Here is a 26,873-nt window from a genome sequence, read left to right as displayed (position 1 = left end):
TTTGGGCACGGAATGACCTCTCCATTATGTCCCATAAATGTTGGCTGGGTTTCATGCCGACAATCTGGGCGGTCAGCTCTTCGTTAGAATTGTTCATAATGTTCCTCAAACTAATTGCCAAAACTTACGGCACTGTGGCGTGGCCCATTGCCATATATAAAAATTCTGTCGTTGTTTGGGAACATACCATCCATGAATGGCTGCAAATGGTCTCCACGTAGCCAAACGTCCAGAGGACTCAGTCTATTCCGTATCAACACAGACCACACCATTATGGAGGCACCACCTGCTTGCGCAGGAGAGACCAGGGCAGGCGCTGCAGACGATGTCGTGTTGTTAGCAAGGACACCCGCGTCGGTCGTCTGCTTCCGTAGCCCAATAACGCCAAATTTTGCTTCAATGTCCTAACGGTTACGTTCGTCGTACGTCCCACATTGATTTCTGCGGTTGTTTCATACAATGTTGCTTGTCTGTTAAAACTGACAACCGTACACAAACGCCACTGCTCTCTGTCGTTAAGAGAAGGCCGCCGGCCACTATGTTGTCCGTGATGAGAAGTAATGTCTGAAATCTGATATTCTCGGAGCGCTCATGACACTCTAGATCGTGAAATATTGAATTTCCTAGCGATTTCCGAAATGGAATGCCCCATGCTTTTAGCTCCGGCAGCCATTCCGCATTCAAAGTCTGTCAATTTCCGTCATGCGATTGTGATGACGTCCGAAATTTTGTCACAGGAGTCATCTGAGTACAAATGAGTGATCCACCAATGCCCTGGCCTTTGAACCTTCTGTACGTGGTATTACATCCATCTGTACGTGGTACTACATCCATCTGTACGTGGTACTACATCCATCTGTACGTGGTACTACATCCATCTGTACGTGGTACTACATCCATCTGTATATATGCATTTTCCTATCCCATGCCTTTTGCCACCTCACTGTAGCCTGAGATGCCCGCTAAACCCGCTGGGCAGAACAGGTGAATAGGATTGAGGAAAGGGCCAAATAATGTTGGGGGTCAGTTTCACCTTAAAATTGTAATTTATTTTAATTTAGTAACACATTTACAACCAAAGCGGCACATAGCTGAAGTTTTACAACTACGAGTTTTCAAAATGCAATTCTTTCACGGCTGAAAGCCTCCAAACAAGATTTTTAAAATCAATAAGACAAAAATGCACTCAAAATAGCAAACAAAATAATTAAAATATATTTTTATTACAGCTAGGCAAAAGTGAATAGACAAACATAAACAAGATGCAATACAAACGGCCGAAGGCCCATAATAATATTTTGATGATTTTTAAAATAGATTATCATAACCATTCAAAGGCAGAAGGCCACATTGTTTCGCTTAAAGGGTAATTTTAAGAATAAGGTTCCAAGCCGCAATATTTTTAGCTTGAAATGTAATTTTAAGAATAAGGTTCGAAGGCTGAAGGCCCACAATCAATTTTCCAAACTTTTAAAAAAATAGTAACCATAAGCGTTAAGTTTTAGTAGCTGAAACCGGACTAAAAGAAAAGACAACACAACGGTAATAACCTCTCAGCAAATATCCATTTGCTAGACTTCAAACCTACTTACATAAAACACAGTAAGACCAGGAATTTTTTTATCATTGGCTATGATAAATTATAAACAGACAATTAAACACGGATGAGAAAGACAGTAAAGACAACAGCACTCAGAAGCCTCCAGGGGGTCGGTCTGCCCTCGTTTACATAGGCGAGACAGGTGGTGAACCCAACTACACTTGATCCGTCGGAACCCAACCAAGGGACAGCCACAGAACGACCAAAAAACGACTTGCTTGCCACAAATCGGTACATGAGAATTCAAACACCAAATGTTATGGGCGTGATTATCCACAATCAAATATGTATATGTATAAAGCTGTCAAAACTACACACCGTGTTGGACAGCGGCAACAGCTGAGGAAAGGACACTGACTGAAATTACGTTAGTAGCCAGGGCAGGTAACGAGAACACTAACGGCCTCAAGGCAGGAAATTCCTCCAGTGCACTTGAATTGTAGTCAACCAATATACACTCCTGGAAATGGAAAAAAGAACACATTGACACCGGTGTGTCAGACCCACCATACTTGCTCCTTACACTGCGAGAGGGCTGTACAAGCAATGATCACACGCACGGCACAGCGGACACACCAGGAACCGCGGTGTTGGCCGTCGAATGGCGCTAGCTGCGCAGCATTTGTGCACCGCCGCCGTCAGTGTCAGCCAGTTTGCCGTGGCATACGGAGCTCCATCGCAGTCTTTAACACTGGTAGCATGCCGCGACAGCGTGGACGTGAACCGTATGTGCAGTTGACGGACTTTGAGCGAGGGCGTATAGTGGGCATGCGGGAGGCCGGGTGGACGTACCGCCGAATTGCTCAACACGTGGGGCGTGAGGTCTCCACAGTACATCGATGTTGTCGCCAGTGGTCGACGGAAGGTGCACGTGCCCGTCGACCTGGGACCGGACCGCAGCGACGCACGGATGCACGCCAAGACCGTAGGATCCTACGCAGTGCCGTAGGGGACCGCACCGCCACTTCCCAGCAAATTAGGGACACTGTTGCTCCTGGGGTATCGGCGAGGACCATTCGCAACCGTCTCCATGAAGCTGGGCTACGGTCCCGCACACCGTTAGGCCGTCTTCCGCTCACGCCCCAACATCGTGCAGCCCGCCTCCAGTGGTGTCGCGACAGGCGTGAATGGAGGGACGAATGGAGACGTGTCGTCTTCAGCGATGAGAGTCGCTTCTGCCTTGGTGCCAATGATGGTCGTATGCGTGTTTGGCGCCGTGCAGGTGAGCGCCACAATCAGGACTGCATACGACCGAGGCACACAGGGCCAACACCCGGCATCATGGTGTGGGGAGCGATCTCCTACACTGGCCGTACACCACTGGTGATCGTCGAGGGGACACTGAATAGTGCACGGTACATCCAAACCGTCATCGAACCCATCGTTCTACCATTCCTAGACCGGCAAGGGAACTTGCTGTTCCAACAGGACAATGCACGTCCGCATGTATCCCGTGCCACCCAACGTGCTCTAGAAGGTGTAAGTCAACTACCCTGGCCAGCAAGATCTCCGGATCTGTCTCCCATTGAGCATGTTTGGGACTGGATGAAGCGTCGTCTCACGCGGTCTGCACGTCCAGCACGAACGCTGGTCCAACTGAGGCGCCAGGTGGAAATGGCATGGCAAGCCGTTCCACAGGACTACATCCAGCATCTCTACGATCGTCTCCATGGGAGAATAGCAGCCTGCATTGCTGCGAAAGGTGGATATACACTGTACTAGTGCCGACATTGTGCATGCTCTGTTGCCTGTGTCTATGTGCCTGTGGTTCTGTCAGTGTGATCATGTGATGTATCTGACCCCAGGAATGTGTCAATAAAGTTTCCCCTTCCTGGGACAATGAATTCACGGTGTTCGTATTTCAATTTCCAGGAGTGTAGTTAATTCCACCGCATGGCGGCTAAATTTCAGCCATACAAATACTCGGTGTTGCTCACAGAAAAACCTCCCCAACAGCGAACCACCGAAACGCACCACACAACATGAATGGACGTGGCTTGGGTACTTAAAACCACTACTCAACTTTGACATCCTGGGTCGGTGAACGACGAAGCTCTTAGCGAACGGACAGCTCCACACACGCTTCGACACTGCGCAGGGATCGCCAGTGGACCCAGCCGACTGCACCGCGCGGAGATAACTTCCCTGCTCCGCAGCAACCGAGCGACCCCCGTCAGAATGCCGACAACATCTAAAATAGTAACGCCCACTACACACACAACCTGACCAAAACTTGCACGAAGACCTGAACGATACCCAACAGTCACTAAGCACGCACGATGACAAATCGGGAGTCGATTCACACACACACACACACAGAGCTGCCTCATGAACGATCGGCGAGACAAAACGCGTCGTCCGGTAGGACGACCGACCGACGATCCACCAAGACCGTGGCCCAGCTCAAGTGATACTTAGCGGCAATGGTCGGGCGAGCCATGTCGCAGACCTCACTGCTCCAACCCGACTGCACTAGTGCCGCATTGCAACTCCCCGACTGGCAGGTCCAGACTGCGCTCCAGACGCGTTCCAACTGACTGCCAGATCCGAACTCCGACCCGAACTGCTTACGGCAGACAACGAGCGGGAAGTAATAGCAGTCGAGCAAAGATACTACGAGAGGGGATATATCGATACACGCCCACTAGCGCCGGTCACGGTCAGGCCAAGCAGCAACTCAGTGACAGTAGTAATTAAAATTAACGCAGTGAGGTGGAAGTACGTTAAAAACAGGGTGTAAAATACATGATGGCGGGAACACGAGCCACGCACAGCTCATAGTCCTTATTGGGCATTAGACTCTTCAACAGTCTGCACCCGCACATTCCAATTGCCGGCCGCGGTGGCCGTGCGGTTCTAGGCGCTTCAGTCCGGAACCACGCGACTGCTACGGTCGCAGGTTCGAATCCTGCCTCGGGCATGGATGTGTGTGATGCCCTTAGGTTAGTTAGGTTTAAGTAGTTCTAAGCTCTAGGGGACTGATGACCTCAGATGTTAAGTACCATAGTGCTCAGAGCCATTTGAACCACATTCCCATTCTCCGTTTTCCTTCACCGCCCTCAAATTCCCAACTTGTTAAGGACACCAGCAAGCTATCAGTTTGTAAATACTCTGATGTTCTGGCCGTACTGTGATCATTCTTCCTCAGCATCAGTCCTCTGTCATTCTTTCCTCGCATATTAGTCGTCATAATCTTTGACGTTTAATGAATTTGACCATGTCTTACCTTTTTATAAGTACCTAAAGTTCAGCATAGTACCTAATTATCCACCCACCTGTAATATTTAGACTACTATAGATAGGCCTATTTCAGAAGATCTTACACTCACGAGCTTTTTCGTTATTTTGTCTTCTTCTGATCTGCTTTACTGTATAAACCATATGTAAAGGCAGGCCGGGTACAAGTGTAACACACTTTCACGTCGTTGTTATCGTATTATCTTGAGTCAAGGACTGTAACTGCATATTTGTAAAATTTGCTCTGCTTCCTGCTACTACCCATTCTCTGATGCACTGTCCCGTGTTCCAGCCACTAATTACTGTAAAAATTTTTGAAATGTTTCCGTTTAGTGGTCATTAGACCTTGGGCGTCAACATTACTATGCACTTTTTCTCTTTTTATTCTATACAGGGAGATCAGTTTTGTAAACTTTTATTTCAGTTTCCTTTTTGTACATTTTTAGTAGCCATTGTTGATTTTTCTCGCCACGACACGGATATGATTTGGATCCCCCGGCATCTGACTGCAATTTGACATCATTGTCGTTTGTTTTCTTCACCACACTCTGCAAGGTTACGTTACAAAGAACTAACGAAATACTACGACTGTTGCTCATGCTCCGTTTAAACTCAACTGTTCTAATCATTTCGTTGTTTATGTCTGCCTTTGTACTCTTCGAAACTGTAGAGTTGTTTACAACGTTACGCTGTACCTACAGGGTGTTTCAAAAATGACCGGTATATTTGAAACGGCAATAAAAACTAAACGAGCAGCGATAGAAATACACCGTTTGTTGCAATATGCTTGGGACAACAGTACATTTTCAGGCAGACAAACTTTCGAAATTACAGTAGTTACAATTTTCAACAACAGATGGCGCTGCGGTCTGGGAAACGCTATAGTACGATATTTTCCACATATCCACCACGCGTAGCAATAATATGGCGTAGTCTCTGAATGAAATTACCCGAAACCTTTGACAACGTGTCTGGCGGAATGGCTTCACATGAGATGTACTGCTTCAGCTGTTCAATTGTTTCTGGGTCTGGCGGTACACCTGGTCTTTCAAGTGTCCCCACAGAAATAAGTCACAGGGGTTCATGTCTGGCGAATAGGGAGGCCAATCCACGCCGCCTCCTGTATGTTTCGGATAGCCCAAAGCAGTCACACGATCATCGAAATATTCATTCAGGAAATTAAAGACGTCGGCCGTGCGATGTGGCCGGGCACCATCTTGCATAAACCACGAGGTGTTCGCAGTGTCGTCTAAGGCAGTTTGTACCGCCACAAATTCACGAAGAATGTCCAGATAGCGTGATGCAGTAATCGTTTCGGATCGGAAAAATGGGCCAATGATTCCTTTGGAAGAAATGGCGGCCCAGACCAGTACTTTTTGAGGATGCAGGGACGATGGGACTGCAACATGGGGCTTTTCGGTTTCCCATATGCGCCAGTTCTGTTTATTGACGAAGCCGTCCAGGTAAAAATAAGCTTCGTCAGTAAACCAAATGCTGCCCACATGCATATCGCCGTCATCAATCCTGTGCACTATATCGTTAGCGAATGTCTCTCGTGCAGCAATGGTAGCGGCGCTGAGGGGTTACCGCGTTTGAATTTTGTATGGATAGAGGTGTAAACTCTGGCGCATGAGACGATACGTGGACGTTGGCGTCATTTGGACCGCAGCTGCAACACGGCGAACGGAAACCCGAGGCCGCTGTTGGATCACCTGCTGCACTAGCTGCGCGTTGCCCTCTATGGTTGCCGTACGCGGTCGCCCTACCTTTCCAGCACGTTCATCCGTCACGTTCCCAGTCCGTTGAAAATTTTCAAACAGATCCTTTATTGTATCGCTTTTCGGTCCTTTGGTTACATTAAACCTCCGTTGAAAACTTCGTCTTGTTGCAACAACACTGTGTTCTAGGCGGTGGAATTCCAACACCAGAATAATCCTCTGTTCTAAGGAATAAACCATGTTGTCTACAGCACACTTGCACGTTGTGAACAGCACACGCTTACAGCAGAAAGACGACGTACAGAATGGCGCACCCACAGACTGCGTTGTCTTCTATATCTTTCACATCACTTGCAGCGCCATCTGTTGTTGAAAATTGTAACTACTGTAATTTCGAAAGTTTGTCCGCCTGAAAATGTACTGTTGTCCCAAGCATATTGCAACAAACGGTGTATTTCTATCGCTGCTCGTTTAGTTTTTATTGCCGTTTCAAATATACCGGTCATTTTTGAAACACCCTGTAGGATGTCTGTGTTTTCGAGCGTGGATTCTATGAACGCCGCAGAAACATGGAGCGAGGTGTCTGTTTTACCCGAGATAGAATCCACGTCCGCTTACCCTAATCTAGGTGTTTTGTGGTTAATACTTTATGAGAATGGTGGGATATTTTTTTATCGTCTAGCATCCTAGATATCGTCGGAGCGCGGCGCTGTTCCTTCGTTGTACTAAAACCTATTTTCCTTAGGAGTTTGTTTCCTGTAGAAAGTTCTAGCCCCTTTGTTTATGAAACTAACTTGTAGTAATACAAGATGCGCGACAGCAATGCTCTCTGCTGTCACAGGATAACAAGTAGAACCAAATCACGCTAAAGTAAATTATCGCTGTAGCTCGGCACTGTGGACAAGCACAACGCCGACACAGTGAAGTGAACCAGTTCGATACACAACAGATTATAATTATTTTAATGAGTCACAAAGTGCGGTGTTTCCCATAAAAACGTAGTACAATAAAGATGGAATGCTAGATTCCATTGTACTTCATAATACTAATTGTTCTGAGGTGAGAACATCACAAAAGCTGCAGCAGGAGAGAAAATGATTCTATTTAGATACGATTTGAACGAACTCGCACTGTAGCTGACTCTGCGCGTTACTATTATTTTTCCCGCTGTGATGAAACCAGACGCAGAGGTCACTGTAGGAAAGGAGACAGGTAGTGATATTTGAGGTACATATTCAACATATATTAAGTCCTTTTAACTCAGTATGAAGCTTATTATTCATAATTAACTTAAAAACGTAAATATCGCGTTCTTACATGCATCTAAACACAAGAAGAAGAAGCGGTAAGAAAGCAGGATTCTAATGAACATCCCTTGTTTCATATAAAGAAGAACGAATTTGATCCATCGCACTAATACAGTGAGGTCAAGAATATACTTTTATCTCTGCATAGTATTTCAGTAAACAACAAAAATTAATTGATTACACTAACCAGGACAAACTGCACGACAAGGTAAAGGATTGTGAAATCGAAGTACGGATTGGGAGTGACATTTATAATGCTCTGATGACTGACATAAATCACAATAAAATTAATAAACAGCAAAGTCTATACAACTCAAATCAAATTATAAAATGACGCTAATACAGTGGTAAGGCGCCAAAAAGTATGGAAGGCTGCATGGAGAAAGATCTGCCTGTCTCGAAAGTTCACGAAATCAAAGTTAACGTTACAACAAGAAGCCAAAAATTATACCCACTTTATACGACACAATTTGCGTGGGAATTTGGCAATTAACGGGCTGCAAAGAATATGGATCACGCTACAGCAGTTGCGACACTTACATTTCGCCGCGCGGGATTAGCCGAGCGGTCTGAGGCGCTGCAGTCATAGTGTGTTCGGCTGGTCCCGGCGGAGGTTCGAGTCCTCCCTCGGGCATGGTTGTGTGTGTTTGTCCTTAGGATAATTTAGGTTAAGTAGTGTGTAAGCTTAGGGATTGATGACCTTAGCAGTTAAGTCCCATAAGATTAAAAAACAAAAACAAAAAAACTTACATTTCGCTAAACAGCTAGTGTGCCCCGATCAGCACCAAATGGCTGCTGGAGATATCCCCTCTCTGCGACGGCCTGGAGCAGAAAGCCCAGAATCTCTGTTCCCGGTCCTCCGCTCTCTAATTTCAAAAAGCACCATATTGAGGAAACGACTCGAAAGTAAAGCCAGTGTGACAGGCGAGATTTTTGATAAGTTCATGAAAAAGAGGAAAAGACACACAGCTTCTCTTCTTCTGCATACAAAACGCATATTTTTAAACACAAAATTGGTACCAGGCCGAAACAGTGCCTTCAGGATTGGTCAACATTACGCACCATGAACATTGTCCAGAGAAATACAACGCTAGTTGCTGAACTAAGTCTTTAGAGCGAACGTGACTGACTCCCATGCGAGCGGATTGTGCCCTAGAATCCGGCTCTTTGAAGTACACACAGAAAGGCAAGTATGTATGCATGTTGTGCTCAATAATTATTCTCTGCAGACGACAGGGCGCCGATGGCGTTCACTGCCCACAGGGGTGTAGATACCTATCCAGGATTCAACAGCCACAGAGCAGGTTACTCACCAATTTCTCCTGCACTGCCTATATTACCAATGGAGAACCTCTTCACCTAATGAGAGTCACCGACTACCTTCTGCCGACAAAACAAGCCATAGAGACGCTTCTGGCGTCACACCACCCCTGCGTGGCAATTGCAAGCCTGTCTTTCCAAACGCACTGATCGAGTATACTTACTGAAATAACTGCAAAATAGTTGCAGCAAATGAATTAGTATCACGTAGCGATATGTGACAGTAATGTCACATGATGACAGCAACGTCACGTTGTGTTCAAGGTACTTATTCAGTACTGGTGCCAACAAAAGGCAATAATATGAAAAAGGGTTTAACTTGGTGTCAACGATGAAACCATTAGGAACAGAACACAAAGTCAGACTAGATAAGGGAACCGTCCTTTATTTCACCGCCACAATCCACATGGACAATGCGACAGTGTCTGTGGACCATGGACTGTCAGCATGGTGAAGCTGTTGTGACTTCCTTTGATACGGCAGCAGAGAGAGGGGCATGTCGGTAGTGTAGCGCCCGGACACGCGAGTAACACCGCAACATTTTCTCAGAAGAATCCCGGTTCTGCAGACAGGATGTGTTGAGGATCCGAGAAGAATGGACATTGCCTTCATCCTCGTCATAAAAGCGCTGCTCCAGGCGCAATGTATAGGGTGCTGTTGTGTACACAGGGTCATCTCTGTTTAGCATAACTGGTAACTTTGGGAACTGATGTTACCTTTGTTATGTATTAAGGCTGATGCTTGTGGCGTTATTTTTCAAAAAATAGCTCAACACCTCATGCTTTCCGTGCATTTCTCGCCTACATAGAAACAGAGGCGTTGGACTGTCGCAAGAACATGCTCCAGATCTCTCATCCAGTAAAAACGTCTGGACATGGGTTGCAGAGTGACTGGAACGCCACTACTCACCAGCCACATGATTGATAAACTCTGGCACAGAGTTGAAGCAGCTTGGAACGACGTACCCACATGTCATCCAAGCACAACTGGAGTCGATATGAGGTCGTGTCAGAGCTGTTGTTGGTGCCAAAGATATCCCCGTATCACCTAGGAATTTAATCATGTAGTCATCCTACTACACCGGTTTACTCCTTGCTTGTACCGCAGTTTTGATGACCAACAGTGTACCTGTACACTCCTCAGACCACAGTGAAGTGTTAGTCTGCATTATTAGTCTAATCTTCTCTTCGTGGTCCATGCGGAAGTAATAAATAGGAGGCCATAGTACGGTCCTAGATGCATCGCTTAGTACTGTCTCTTGAACTGTGTAACACGGCTCTCGTACCTGCTTGGCATCTACTCGGCATCTGTGTTCAAGTATCTGCCAGTTCAGGTATATACTGCAAAGCTGTAAGACAAAAAAAGATGTATCACGAAAGAATTATGCGAATGGAATGGAAATCGACAGATGTGGCGCACATGTGCAGATTAACAAAAGAGTACATTTTCAGAAAAGCAGGATAATTTATTCAAGAGAAAGAGCATCACAAATTGAACAAGTTAATAACACGTTGATCCATCTCTGGCCCTTAAGCAAGCAGTTATTCGGCTTTGTGTTGGTTAACAGAACTGTTCGATGTCCTCCCGAGGGGCATAATGCCAGATTCTGTCCAATTGACGCGTTTAATCGTAGGTCCCTGCGCATTGTGCTCCAAAAGCTCTCTGTTGTGTAGAGATGTCGAGATATTGCTGGCCAGGGTACGGCTTGGCAAGCACGAAGACAAGCAACACAAACTCTCGCTCCGTGTGGGCGGGGCCGGCCTCTGTGGCCGAGCGGTTCTAGGAGCTTTAGTCCGGAACCGCACTGCTGCTACGGTAGCAGGTACGAATCCTGCCCCGGGCCTGGATATGTGTGATGTCCTTAGGTTAGTTCGGTTTAAGTAGTACTAAGTCTAGGGGACTGATGACCTCAGATGTTTAGTCCCATAGTTCTTAGAGCCATTTGAACCATCCATGTGGGCGGGCATTGTCTTGCTGAAATGTAAGCTCAGGATGGCTTGCATGAGGGCCAACGAAAAGGGGCGTAGAGTATTGCGAACGTACCGCTGTGCTGTAAGAGTGCAGCGGATGACAACCGAAGGGGTCCTGCTATGAAAATAAATGTTACCCGAGACCATCACTCCTGCTTGTCTGGCCATATGGCAAGCGACATTCTGGTTGGTATTCCACCACTGTACAGGGTGTCCCTAGACATGTCTTCGCTGGTCATTCCAGGGCGACGACTCGTCTGGGGCCGCCCAGACAGCGGTGGGAAATCACCCTTGCATGATACTTGCTTTCCGCAAAACCTTGGCAGGCATCCTCAACTCGAAAATGGCACCCATATCTTTTTGTGAAAGACGCCTACGACCGTTTACATGAGCAAATATCACTACAAAATTTCTGATTATTGGTTAACTTTAAGCTGAAAGTTTGAATAACGGAAATAAGACGTTGCTGTGAGACAAAGAATTTTATATAACAACAACATTTTATTTAATAAAATTATGAAAATAACTCCTTGATCACTCACTTTAGGGTTATATGGAATGCTGGCCCGTCATCAGTGGTAACAAAAAAATAGCAATTTTATGCAACCTGACTATCTGTCCCAAGTAAGATGACTGTAGGAGCCATCACGCAGAGCGTCTGTACTCACCAGAGCCTCAGCAGGGAACCCTAACCGTCTCCCCTCGTCCCGGGTGCACATATGGTGGCCGGAAGGGCTCAGAGAGTCTGCACAGCGGCTATTTGCCAACCTAACGGGGCCTGCTAACGCGCGGGGAACTTACGTCTCTATGGTGCACTGCAGTCGCACTCTACTTGATACAATGGTTGGCTAAACTGTATCTCCACATTCAGAGAACCCACACAGACAGCCCACGCATACGTCAGCAGACGACCCGCATTCACATTTGCAAACTATACTAACAGTGATAATATAATTCCGGATTAAAAATCCCTGAGTGTCGGAAGGGCACCCAGATGTGTTTTGAGCATGCGACTCTTGTAACAAGCCATGTAGCGGCTCACATGGAGCCGTTACACCCTGACTGTCGCCCATCATACGGTCCGGCAACCAGGAATGATGGTCTGGGGTGCCATTTCTTTCCATGACAAGACCCCTTTGAGCGTAATCCGCTCCGTCCTCACAGCGGTACGCCGACGATATTCTACGTCCCGTTTTGTTGCACTACATAGCAAGCCATCCTAGGCTAATATTTCAGCAAGGTGATGCCCACCCACATACTGCGCGAGTTTGTACTGCTGGTCTTCGTGCTTCCCTAACACTACATTGACCAGCAAGGTGACCAGATCACCACCCAATTGAGACCATTTGGAGAATTGTGGGCAAGGCCCTGCAACTAGCTCGAGATTTTGACGATATAACGCACCAATCTGATATAATTTGGCACAATATCCCGCAGAAGATCCAACAACTCTATCAACCAATGCCAAGCCGAATTACTACTTGCATAAGATTCAAATGGCTCTGAGCACCATGGGACTTAACTTCTGAGGTCATAACGGGACTTAACTTCTGAGGTCATCTGTCCCCTAGAACTTATAACTACTTAAACCTCACTAACCTAAGAACATCACACTCGTCCATGCCCGAAGCAGGATTCGAACCTGCGAGCGTAGTGGTCGCGCGGTTCCAGACTGTAGCGCCTAGAACCACTCGGCCACCCCGGCTGACCTTGCATAAGGGTCAGGGCTCACTTTGTGAAGCTTAATCACTTGATGTAAATCACATCTGCCGATTTCCGTCGCATTCATGTAATTTCTTCGTGGTGCGTCGGTTTTATTTATTTTATATGGTTTTATTTTATTTTATTTTTTATTTTTTGCTAGACTGTATAATAAGAAGAAGGGTTGTCGGTTAACTTCGGAGTAAGAGATGAGCGTTCTCCATCGACTCTGGATTTGCTGTGTGGATAGATTCATCAGTTCCATTGTAAGGATTAGAAGGAAAGCAGAGGAATATAAAATTAGTAACCATTACTGCAGTCGTATCGAGAACGGTGGGAACGAAATAACTGGAAGTAAATTTCGCCAGCCATTTCCACTGATTCATGCAGAAGCACAAGTGTCAAACGAGATAAAAATAGTTTTGTGAGGGCAGATCCGTAGTGGAGAACAACCTGCCAGTGACAGAACAATTTTAGGCTGAAGACAGCATAAATACCTACAAAATTTCGCAAGAATGTTCTCTGCTAGTAAGTCCAGTTTGAAACTTAGGTACTCTCGAATAGCGGGAAAAAGACTTAAATGTTTCCTCTCATTCAGTCGAGCATGTCGCATTGGTGCACTTACGCTTCGGAGATGAGATCGTAACTGAGAAGGCAATGTGTTACGCGTCTTAATCTTAATGGTAAAATTAACGGTTACGGTTCCTGACGGCGAAAAGGTGGCCGGGGGGGGGGGAGGGGTTGGTGTGAGGGGGGGGGGGGAAGGAAGAAAGCGGTGGTACACACAGTTTCCAATCATCACATGATGTGACGAGCCTTGAAGTAGATTCAGTGTCTAACTACAGCGTTGTAGACTTGTCAGCTCCCAGAACAGAAGCCAGTACTTAGATACTGGTATTAATGTTCTTATATTTCAATGTATGCTCATCCTAGCACCAACTATAGAATTTATATTAAAACAGATATTAAATTTTGCCATATGGTGCAGTACGTCATAAAAGCTATAGTCTGGGCAGAATGACGTAGAGGTTCCAGCGTGTCACCTTGCTGACGTGGCAAGGCGTTACCCACCTGGGCACAACGTCCTCGCTTGCCATTGGTCAAGTGAGACTCCACTACATATAGTAGAATAACGTTTCCTTAGCTGTGATTGGCTAAAACGTGCGAGACAGCAGGTCCCTTGTGTCGGTGGTGAGGGAGGGTTGGTAGCGTCGGTCAGGTATCGGGAACCTCGGTTGACTATTGAATCGATGGCTGCTCTGGCCAACTGTTGAGAATTATTCTAAAAAGTATGGTTTATTACTGCATTAGAAATATTTCTTCGCTGGCCGGTGAATAGTGTGGACACGTATGTGAGCTAGAATTAATTAAAGATTTAATCTGAGAGTGATTTCAGAACTTTAATACTGCGTAACACAATGAGTGTAGTGTCGTCTCTGATATAATCAAAAACCACAAGAATTAATTAAAGGCATCATTTGTTAAAGATTTTGTGCTCATGACTGCGAAGTAATTAAGGCTTTCCTTCAGTTATCTCAATTACAGCGCCACATCTATGCGAGGCTAGGACCGTGTGAAGGGCGTCTCTGAAGAAGAAAGATTACTGGATTACAGGAAGCACTCGCCAGATGTGACGGATTTTCACGTTCCCGGTAACCTCCGCGTGTAAGGTTACTCTGTCTCAACCAGAGACATTGCACGTTCTTGATGCTACAAGCAGAATATTGTACAACCAAGGTTTAGAAGAAAGAGAGAGACCTATTGACGTTATATGCGCAGTCACATTCGTTTGGCACAATAAAAACAAGGCAACGAGGTATGGAAGGGGAATTAACAACTATAACACCCACTCTGATCTTTTGCAGCTACTGGACAAAAATCAGTCTCCCTTCAGAATAGCTCAAGGGATCAGAGACACAGTCCTGCTGATTCGTTTTGTAAAGGGCTAAAAAATACCAAGATGCATCCATGGCATTTTTCGAGGTAAAAAAGGACAGCCACAACCTAAGGTTGCTGCTCATAACACTTAATTTGTGATACTCTTCTGCAGTAGCACTCTGACTCTGATTTAATATGCGAACATACTGGCACCACTTTATATTTATTAGTTTATCCTGGGACGATTAGTGCCAGCAGACCTCTCTTAATTCTAACAAAACTTTATACAGAGTCTACAGCTTTGCTTCCGCCGTTTTATAAGAGATAGCAGAAGCTGTTAGTAGTGGTGCAGGTGATAGGTCGTAAGAGTCATACAATAACCTTAGGAATTTGTAAATATCACACATCACAATATTATCTGTCTTGTTATTGCATAATAAAGTCATTCTCGATTGAATATGTTAAGTTACAGGCCCAGTTCTCGTCATTTGCGAGAGACTTTTCTGCCAGAAGATAAAGAAATCTGCGACTGAGACTCAAAACTGCACGGTAAGACCTATGGTGAAGCGTCTATTAGTGAAAGAACGTGCTAGAGAATCGTTTCAGCGCTTCAAGAACTGCGATTTTGACGTCGAAGACGGGCATGGCGGTGAAAGAGAGAGGGTTTTCGAAGCTACTGAAACAATCCCGGCAGATCGTTATCGAAAGCAGTTGATGCGTTTCACCAGACTGTAAGACAAACGGCCACAATACAGCTATAGATATGGAGAAGTGATATTGCATCATGAAAAAGCTCGATCTCATGTCGCAACAGTCATCAAAACGTGTTTGGAAACGGAATGGGAAGTGCTAGCCTACCCGCCGTGATCTCCAGACATTTCTCTCTGTGACTACCACCTTTTCCGATCAGAGGTACACGGCCTGACCGACGAGCACCTCCAGTCATTTGAACTTGTCCATATTTGAACGATTCATAGATCTCCTCAAAAGGCGCCCAATTCCTCCGCGGTGGTATTCGTATGCAGTCCGAAAGGTGGGAGAAAGGAGTGGTCAGCAATGGCCAATACTTTAATTTGTAAATTTTTTGTAATTTCTTCATAGTGATGTCCCAGAATGTAAAGAAAAATGTCAGAAGCAAAGTTATAGACCTTATAGTTTATATTACAAACGTTATAAGGAGTTTTACACTTAAGATGAAACTAAACCCTTAGTAATAATTATACCACAAGTTTCCAGAATGAGATTTTCACTCTGCAGCGGAGTGTGCGCTGATATGAAACTTCCTGGCAGATTAAAACTGTGTGCCCGACCGAGAATCGAACTCGGGACGTTTGCCTTTCGCGGGCAAGTGCTCTATCATCTGAGCTACCGAAGCACGACTCACGCCCGGTACTCACAGCTTTACTTCTGCCAGTACCTCGTCTCCTACCTTCCAAACTTTACAGAAGCTCTCCTGCTAAACTTGCAGAACTAGCACTCCTGAAAGAAAGGATATGCGGAGACATGGCTTAGCCACAGCCTGGGGGATGTTTCCAGAATGAGATTTTCACTCTGCAGCGGAGTGTGCGCTGACATGAAACTTCCTGGCAGATTAAAACTGTGTGCCCGACCGAGACTCGAACTCGGGACGTTTGCCTTTCGCGGGCAAGTGCCCTACCATCTGAGCTACCGAAGCACGACTCACGCCCGGTACTCACAGCTTTACTTCTGCCAGTACCTCGTCTCCTACCTTCCAAACTTTACAGAAGCTCTCCTGCAAACCCTGCAGAACTAGCACTCCTGAAAGATAGGATATGCGGAGACATGGCTTAGCCACAAACTGGGGGATGTTTCCAGAATGAGATTTTCACTCTGCAGCGGAGTGTGCGCTGATATGAAACTTCCTGGCAGATTAAAACTGTGTGCCCGACGGAGACTCGAACTCAGGACGTTTGCCTTTCGCGGGCAAGTGCTCTAGCATTTGAGAAACCGAAGTACCACTCACGCCCGGTACTCACAGCTTTACTTCTGCCAGTACCTCGTCTCCTACCTTCCAAACTTTACAGAAGCTCTCCTGCGAACCTCGCAGAACTAGCACTCCTGAAAGAAAAAATATGCGGAGACATGGCTTAGCCACAGCCTGGGGGATGTTTCCAGAATGCGAATTTCACTCTACAGCGGAGTGTGCGCTGATATGAAACTTCCTGGCAGATTAAAACTGTGTGCCCGACCGAGACTCGAACTCGGGACGTTTGCCTTTCGCGGGCAAGTGCTCCACCATCTGAGCTAGCGAAGCACGACTCACGCCCGGTACTCACAGCTTTACTTCTGCCAGTACCTCGTATCCTACCTTCCAAACTTTACAGAAGGTCTCCTGCGAAACTTGCAGAACTAGCACTCCTGAAAGAAAGGATATGCGGAGACATGGCTTAGCCACAGCCTGGGGATGTTTCCAGAATGAGATTTTCACTCTGCATCGGAGTGTGCGCTGATGTGAAACTTCCTGGCGGATTAAAACTGTGTGCCCGACCGAGACTCGAACTCGGGACCTTTGCCTTTCACGGGCAAGTGCTCTACCATCTGAGCTACCGAAGCACGACTCACGCCCGGTACTCACAGCTATACTTCTGCCAGTACCTCGTCTCCTACCTTCCAAACTTTACAGAAGCTCTCCTGCGAATCTTGCAGTACTAGCAATCCTGAAAGAAAGGATATGCGGAGACATGGCTTAGCCACAGCCTGGGGGATGATTCCAGAATGAGATTTTCACTCTGCAGCGGAGTGTGGGCTGATATGAAACTTCCTGGCAGATTAAAACTGTGCTCCCGACCGAGACTCGAACCCAGTACCTCTGCCTTTCGCGGGCAAGTGCTCTACATCTGAGCTACCGAAGCACGACCCACGCCCGGTACTCACAGCTTTACTTCTGCCAGTACCTCGTCTCCTACCTTCCAAACTTTACAGAAGCTGTCCTGCGAAACTTGCAGAACTAGCACTCCTGAAAGAATGGATATGCGGAGACATGGCTTAGCCACAGCCTGGGGGATGTTTCCAGAATGAGATTTTCACTCTGCAGCGGAGTGTGCGCTGATATGAAACTTCCTGGCAGATTAAAACTGTGTGCCCGACCGAGACTCGAACCCAGTACCTTTGCCTTTCGCGGGCAAGTGCTCTACATCTGAGCTACCGAAGCACGACCCACGCCCGGTACTCACAGCTTTACTTCTGCCAGTACTTCGTCTCCTACCTTCCAAACTTTACAGAAGCTCTCCTGCGAACCTTGCAGAACTAGCACTCCTGAAAGAAAGGATATGCGGAGACATGGCTTAGCCACAGCCTGGGGGATGTTTCCAGAATGAGAATTTCACTCTGCAGCGGAGTGTTCGCTGATATGAAACCTCCTGGCAGATTAAAACTGTGTGCCCGACCGAGACTCGAACTCGGGACCTTCGCCTTTCGCGGTCAAGTGCTCTACCATATGAGCTACCAAAGCACGACTCACGCCCGGTACTCACAGCTTTACTTCTGCCAGTACCTCGTCTCCTACCTTCCAAACTTTACAGAAGCTCTCCTGCGAACCTTGCAGAACTAGCACTCCTGAAAGAAAGGATATGCGGAGACATGGCTCAGCCACAGCCTGGGGGACGTTTCCAGAATGAGATTTTCACTCTGCAGCGGAGTGTGCGCTGATATGAAACTACCTGGCAGATTAAAACTGTGTTCCCGACCGAGACTCGAACTCAGGACCTTTGCCTTTCACGGGCAAGTGCTCTACCATCTGAGCTACCGAAGCACGACTCACGCCCGGTACTCACAGCTTTACTTCAGCCTGTACCTCGTCCCCTACCTTCCAAACTTTACAGAAGCTCTCCTGCGAACCTTGCAAAACTAGCACTCCTGAAAGAAAGGATATGCGGAGACATGGCTTAGCCACAGCCTGGGGGATGTTTCCAGAATGAGATTTTCACTCTGCAGCGGAGTGTGCGCTGATATGAAATTTCCTGGCAGATGAAAACTGTGTGCCCGACCGAGACTCGAACTCCGGACCTTCGCCTTTCACGGTCAAGTAATCTACCATCTGAGCTACCGAAGCACGACTCACGCCCGGTACTCACAGCTTTACTTCTGCCAGTACCTCGTCTCCTACCTTCCAAACTTTACAGAAGCTCTCCTGCGAACCTTGCAGAACTAGCACTCCTGAAAGAAAGGATATGCGGAGACATGGCTTAGCCACAGCCTGGGGGACGTTTCCAGAATGAGATTTTCACTCTGCAGCGGAGTGTGCGCTGATATGAAACTACCTGGCAGATTAAAACTGTGTTCCCAACCGAGACTCGAACTCAGGACCTTTGCCTTTCACGGGCAAGTGCTCTACCATCTGAGCCACCGAAGCACGACTCACGCCCGGTACTCACAGCTTTACTTCTGCCTGTACCTCGTCCCCTACCTTCCATACTTTACAGAAGCTCTCCTGCGAACCTTGCAAAACTAGCACTCCTGAAAGAAAGGATATGCGGAGACATGGCTTAGCCACAGCCTGGGGGATGTTTCCAGAATGAGATTTTCACTATGCAGCGGCGTGTGCGCTGATATCAAACTTCCTGGCAGATTAAAACTGTGTGCCCGACCGAGACTCGAACTCGGGACGTTTGCCTTTCACGGGCAAGTGCTCTACCATCTGAGCCACCGAAGCACGACTCACGCTCGGTACTCACATCTTTACTTCTGCTAGTACCTCGTCTCCTACCTTCCAAACTTTACAGAAGCTCTCCTGCGAACCTTGCAGAACTAGCACTCCTGAAAGAAAGGATATGCGGAGACATGGCTTAGCCACAGCCTGGGGGACGTTTCCAGAATGAGATTTTCACTCTGCAGCGGAGTGTGCGCTGATATGAAACTACCTGGCAGATTAAAACTGTGTTCCCGACCGAGACTCGAACTCAGGACCTTTGCCTTTCACGGGCAAGTGCTCTACCATCTGAGCTACCGAAGCACGACTCACGCCCGGTACTCACAGCTTTACTTCTGCCAGTACCTCGTCCCCTACCTTCCAAACTTTACAGAAGCTCTCCTGCGAACCTTGCAAAACTAGCACTCCTGAAAGAAAGGATATGCGGAGACATGGCTTAGCCACAGCCTGGGGGATGTTTCCAGAATGAGATTTTCACTCTGCAGCGGAGTGTGCGCTGATATGAATCTTCCTGGCAGATTAAAACTGTGTGCCCGACCGAGACTCGAACTCGGGACCTTTGCCTTTCACGGGCAAGTGCTCTACCATCTGAGCCACCGAAGCACGACTCACGCTCGGTACTCACATCTTTACTTCTGCTAGTACGTCGTCTCCTACCTTCCACACTTTACAGAAGCTCTCCTGCGAACCTTGCAGAACTAGCACTCCTGAAAGAAAGGATATGGGGAGACATGGCTTAGCCACAGCCTGGGGGACGTTTCCAGAATGAGATTTTCACTCTGCAGCGGAGTGTGCGCTGATATGAAACTACCTGGCAGATTAAAACTGTGTTCCCGACCGAGACTCGAACTCAGGACCTTTGCCTTTGACGGGCAAGTGCTCTACCATCTGAGCTACCGAAGCACGACTCACGCCCGGTACTCACAGCTTTACTTCTGCCTGTACCTCGTCCCCTACCTTCCAAACTTTACAGAAGCTCTCCTGCAAACCCTGCAGAACTAGCACTCCTGAAAGATAGGATATGCGGAGACATGGCTTAGCCACAGCCTGGGGGATGTTTCCAGAATGAGATTTTCACTCTGCAGCGGAGTGTGCGCTGATATGAAACTTCCTGGCAGATTAAAACTGTGTGCCCGACCGAGACTCGAACTCGGGACGTTTGCCTTTCACGGGCAAGTGCTCTACCATCTGAGCCACCGAAGCACGACTCACGCTCGGCACTCACATCTTTACTTCTGCTAGTACGTCGTCTCCTACCTTCCAAACTTTACAGAAGCTCTCCTGCGAACCTTGCAGAACTAGCACTCCTGAAAGAAAGGATATGCGGAGACATGGCTTAGCCACAGCCTGGGGGACGTTTCCAGAATGAGATTTTCACTCTGCAGCGGAGTGTGCGCTGATATGCAACTACCTGGCAGATTAAAACTGTGTTCCCGACCGAGACTCGAACTCATGACCTTTGCCTTTCACGGGCAAGTGCTCTACCATCTGAGCTACCGAAGCACGACTCACGCCCGGTACTCACAGCTTTACTTCTGCCAGAACCTCGTCCCCTACCTTCCAAACTTTACAGAAGCTCTCCTGCGAACCTTGCAAAACTAGCACTCCTGAAAGAAAGGATATGCGGAGACATGGCTTAGCCACAGCCTGGGGGATGTTTCCAGAATGAGATTTTCACTCTGCAGCGGAGTGTGCGCTGATATGAATCTTCGTGGCAGATTAAAACTGTGTGCCCGACCGAGACTCGAACTCGGGACGTTTGCCTTTCACGGGCAAGTGCTCTACCATCTGAGCCACCGAAGCACGACTCACGCTCGGTACTCACATCTTTACTTCTGCTAGTACGTCGTCTCCTACCTTCCAAACTTTACAGAAGCTCTCCTGCGAACCTTGCAGAACTAGCACTCCTGAAAGAAAGGATATGGGGAGACATGGCTTAGCCACAGCCTGGGGGACGTTTCCAGAATGAGATTTTCACTCTGCAGCGGAGTGTGCGCTGATATGAAACTACCTGGCAGATTAAAACTGTGTTCCCGACCGAGACTCGAACTCATGACCTTTGCCTTTCACGGGCAAGTGCTCTACCATCTGAGCTACCGAAGCACGACTCACGCCCGGTACTCACAGCTTTACTTCTGCCTGTACCTCGTCCCCTACCTTCCAAACTTTACAGAAGCTCTCCTGCGAACCTTGCAAAACTAGCACTCCTGAAAGAAAGGATATGCGGAGACATGGCTTAGCCACAGCCTGGGGGATGTTTCCAGAATGAGATTTTCACTCTGCAGCGGAGTGTGCGCTGATATGAAACTTCCTGGCAGATTAAAACTGTGTGCCCGACCGAGACGCGAACTCGGGACGTTTGCCTTTCACGGGCAAGTGCTCTACCATCTGAGCCACCGAAGCACGACTCACGCTCGGTACTCACATCTTTACTTCTGCTAGTACGTCGTCTCCTACCTTCCAAACTTTACAGAAGCTCTCCTGCGAACCTTGCAGAACTAGCACTCCTGAAAGAAAGGATATGCGGAGACATGGCTTAGCCACAGCCTGGGGGAACTTTCCAGAATGCGATTTTCACTCTGCAGCGGAGTGAGCGCTGATATGAAACTACCTGGCAGATTAAAACTGTGCTCCCGACCGAGACTCGGACTCAGGACCTTTGCCTTTCACGGGCAGGTGCTCTACCATCTGAGCTACCGAAGCACGACTCACGCCCGGTACTCACAGCTTTACTTCTGCCTGTACCTCGTCCCCTACCTTCCATACTTTACAGAAGCTCTCCTGCGAACCTTGCAAAACTAGCACTCCTGAAAGAAAGGATATGCGGAGACATGGCTTAGCCACAGCCTGGGCGATGTTTCCAGAATGAGATTTTCACTATGCAGCGGCGTGTGCGCTGATATGAAACTTCCTGGCAGATTAAAACTGTGTGCCCGACCGAGACTCGAACTCGGGACGTTTGCCTTTCACGGGCAAGTGCTCTACCATCTGAGCCACCGAAGCACGACTCACGCTCGGTACTCACATCTTTACTTCTGCTAGTACGTCGTCTCCTACCTTCCAAACTTTACAGAAGCTCTCCTGCGAACCTTGCAGAACTAGCACTCCTGAAAGAAAGGATATGCGGAGACATGGCTTAGCCACAGCCTGGGGGACGTTTCCAGAATGAGATTTTCACTCTGCAGCGGAGTGTGCGCTGATATGAAACTACCTGGCAGATTAAAACTGTGTTCCCGACCGAGACTCGAACTCATGACCTTTGCCTTTCACGGGCAAGTGCTCTACCATCTGAGCCACCGAAGCACGACTCACGCCCGGTACTCACAGTTTTACTTCTGCCTGTACCTCGTCCCCTACCTTCCAAAATTTACAGAAGCTCTCCTGCGAACCTTGCAAAACTAGCACTCCTGAAAGAAAGGATATGCGGAGACATGGCTTAGCCACAGCCTGGGGGATGTTTCCAGAATGAGATTTTCACTCTGCAGCGGAGTGTGCGCTGATATGAAACTTCCTGGCAGATTAAAACTGTGTGCCCGACCGAGACTCGAACTCGGGACGTTTGCCTTTGACGGGCAAGTGCTCTACCATCTGAGCCACCGAAGCACGACTCACGCTCGGTACTCACATCTTTACTTCTGCCTGTACCTCGTCCCCTACCTTCCATACTTTACAGAAGCTCTCCTGCGAACCTTGCAAAACTAGCACTCCTGAAAGAAAGGATATGCGGAGACATGGCTTAGCCACAGCCTGGGGGATGTTTCCACAATGAGATTTTCACTATGCAGCGGCGTGTGCGCTGATATGAAACTTCCTGGCAGATTAAAACTGTGTGCCCGACCGAGACTCGAACTCGGGACGTTTGCCTTTCACGGGCAAGTGCTCTACCATCTGAGCCACCGAAGCACGACTCACGCTCGGTACTCACATCTTTACTTCTGCTAGTACGTCGTCTCCTACCTTCCAAACTTTACAGAAGCTCTCCTGCGAACCTTGCAGAACTAGCACTCCTGAAAGAAAGGATATGCGGAGACATGGCTTAGCCACAGCCTGGGGGACGTTTCCAGAATGAGAATTTCACTCTGCAGCGGAGTGTGCGCTGATATGAAACTACCTGGCAGATTAAAACTGTGTTCCCGACCGAGACTCGAACTCAGGACCTTTGCCTTTCACGGGCAAGTGCTCTACCATCTGAGCTACCGAAGTACGACTCACGCCCGGTACTCACAGTTTTACTTCTGCCTGTACCTCGTCCCCTACCTTCCAAACTTTACAGAAGCTCTCCTGCGAACCTTGCAAAACTAGCACTCCTGAAAGAAAGGATATGCGGAGACATGGCTTAGCCACAGCCTGGGGGACGTTTCCAGAATGAGAATTTCACTCTGCAGCGGAGTGTGCGCTGATATGAAACTACCTGGCAGATTAAAACTGTGTTCCCGACCGAGACTCGAACTCAGGACCTTTGCCTTTCACGGGCAAGTGCTCTACCATCTGAGCTACCGAAGCACGACTCACGCCCGGTACTCACAGTTTTACTTCTGCCTGTACCTCGTCCCCTACCTTCCATACTTTACAGAAGCTCTCCTGCGAACCTTGCAGAACTAGCACTCCTGAAAGATAGGATATGCGGAGACATGGCTTAGCCACAGCCTGGGGGATGTTTCCAGAATGAGATTTTCACTCTGCAGCGGAGTGTGCGCTGATATGAAACTTCCTGGCAGATTAAAACTGTGTGCCCGACCGAGACTCGAACTCGGGACGTTTGCCTTTCACGGGCAAGTGCTCTACCATCTGAGCCACCGAAGCACGACTCACGCTCGGTACTCACATCTTTACTTCTGCTAGTACGTCGTCTCCTACCTTCCAAACTTTACAGAAGCTCTCCTGCGAACCTTGCAGAACTAGCACTCCTGAAAGAAAGGATATGCGGAGACATGGCTTAGCCACAGCCTGGGGGACGTTTCCAGAATGAGATTTTCACTCTGCAGCGGAGTGTGCGCTGATATGCAACTACCTGGCAGATTAAAACTGTGTTCCCGACCGAGACTCGAACTCATGACCTTTGCCTTTCACGGGCAAGTGCTCTACCATCTGAGCTACCGAAGCACGACTCACGCCCGGTACTCACAGCTTTACTTCTGCCAGAACCTCGTCCCCTACCTTCCAAACTTTACAGAAGCTCTCCTGCGAACCTTGCAAAACTAGCACTCCTGAAAGAAAGGATATGCGGAGACATGGCTTAGCCACAGCCTGGGGGATGTTTCCAGAATGAGATTTTCACTCTGCAGCGGAGTGTGCGCTGATATGAATCTTCGTGGCAGATTAAAACTGTGTGCCCGACCGAGACTCGAACTCGGGACGTTTGCCTTTCACGGGCAAGTGCTCTACCATCTGAGCCACCGAAGCACGACTCACGCTCGGTACTCACATCTTTACTTCTGCTAGTACGTCGTCTCCTACCTTCCAAACTTTACAGAAGCTCTCCTGCGAACCTTGCAGAACTAGCACTCCTGAAAGAAAGGATATGGGGAGACATGGCTTAGCCACAGCCTGGGGGACGTTTCCAGAATGAGATTTTCACTCTGCAGCGGAGTGTGCGCTGATATGAAACTACCTGGCAGATTAAAACTGTGTTCCCGACCGAGACTCGAACTCATGACCTTTGCCTTTCACGGGCAAGTGCTCTACCATCTGAGCTACCGAAGCACGACTCACGCCCGGTACTCACAGCTTTACTTCTGCCTGTACCTCGTCCCCTACCTTCCAAACTTTACAGAAGCTCTCCTGCGAACCTTGCAAAACTAGCACTCCTGAAAGAAAGGATATGCGGAGACATGGCTTAGCCACAGCCTGGGGGATGTTTCCAGAATGAGATTTTCACTCTGCAGCGGAGTGTGCGCTGATATGAAACTTCCTGGCAGATTAAAACTGTGTGCCCGACCGAGACGCGAACTCGGGACGTTTGCCTTTCACGGGCAAGTGCTCTACCATCTGAGCCACCGAAGCACGACTCACGCTCGGTACTCACATCTTTACTTCTGCTAGTACGTCGTCTCCTACCTTCCAAACTTTACAGAAGCTCTCCTGCGAACCTTGCAGAACTAGCACTCCTGAAAGAAAGGATATGCGGAGACATGGCTTAGCCACAGCCTGGGGGAACTTTCCAGAATGCGATTTTCACTCTGCAGCGGAGTGAGCGCTGATATGAAACTACCTGGCAGATTAAAACTGTGCTCCCGACCGAGACTCGGACTCAGGACCTTTGCCTTTCACGGGCAAGTGCTCTACCATCTGAGCTACCGAAGCACGACTCACGCCCGGTACTCACAGCTTTACTTCTGCCTGTACCTCGTCCCCTACCTTCCATACTTTACAGAAGCTCTCCTGCGAACCTTGCAAAACTAGCACTCCTGAAAGAAAGGATATGCGGAGACATGGCTTAGCCACAGCCTGGGCGATGTTTCCAGAATGAGATTTTCACTATGCAGCGGCGTGTGCGCTGATATGAAACTTCCTGGCAGATTAAAACTGTGTGCCCGACCGAGACTCGAACTCGGGACGTTTGCCTTTCACGGGCAAGTGCTCTACCATCTGAGCCACCGAAGCACGACTCACGCTCGGTACTCACATCTTTACTTCTGCTAGTACGTCGTCTCCTACCTTCCAAACTTTACAGAAGCTCTCCTGCGAACCTTGCAGAACTAGCACTCCTGAAAGAAAGGATATGCGGAGACATGGCTTAGCCACAGCCTGGGGGACGTTTCCAGAATGAGATTTTCACTCTGCAGCGGAGTGTGCGCTGATATGAAACTACCTGGCAGATTAAAACTGTGTTCCCGACCGAGACTCGAACTCATGACCTTTGCCTTTCACGGGCAAGTGCTCTACCATCTGAGCTACCGAAGCACGACTCACGCCCGGTACTCACAGTTTTACTTCTGCCTGTACCTCGTCCCCTACCTTCCAAAATTTACAGAAGCTCTCCTGCGAACCTTGCAAAACTAGCACTCCTGAAAGAAAGGATATGCGGAGACATGGCTTAGCCACAGCCTGGGGGATGTTTCCAGAATGAGATTTTCACTCTGCAGCGGAGTGTGCGCTGATATGAAACTTCCTGGCAGATTAAAACTGTGTGCCCGACCGAGACTCGAAGTCGGGACGTTTGCCTTTGACGGGCAAGTGCTCTACCATCTGAGCCACCGAAGCACGACTCACGCTCGGTACTCACATCTTTACTTCTGCTAGTACGTCGTCTCCTACCTTCCAAACTTTACAGAAGCTCTCCTGCGAACCTTGCAGAACTAGCACTCCTGAAAGAAAGGATATGGGGAGACATGGCTTAGCCACAGCCTGGGGGACGTTTCCAGAATGAGATTTTCACTCTGCAGCGGAGTGTGCGCTGATATGAAACTACCTGGCAGATTAAAACTGTGTTCCCGACCGAGACTCGAACTCATGACCTTTGCCTTTCACGGG

This window comes from Schistocerca nitens, chromosome 9 (genome assembly GCF_023898315.1).
Source record: "Schistocerca nitens isolate TAMUIC-IGC-003100 chromosome 9, iqSchNite1.1, whole genome shotgun sequence".
In the NCBI taxonomy this organism is placed as follows: domain Eukaryota; kingdom Metazoa; phylum Arthropoda; class Insecta; order Orthoptera; family Acrididae; genus Schistocerca; species Schistocerca nitens.
This window is presented reverse-complemented; position numbering follows the sequence as displayed.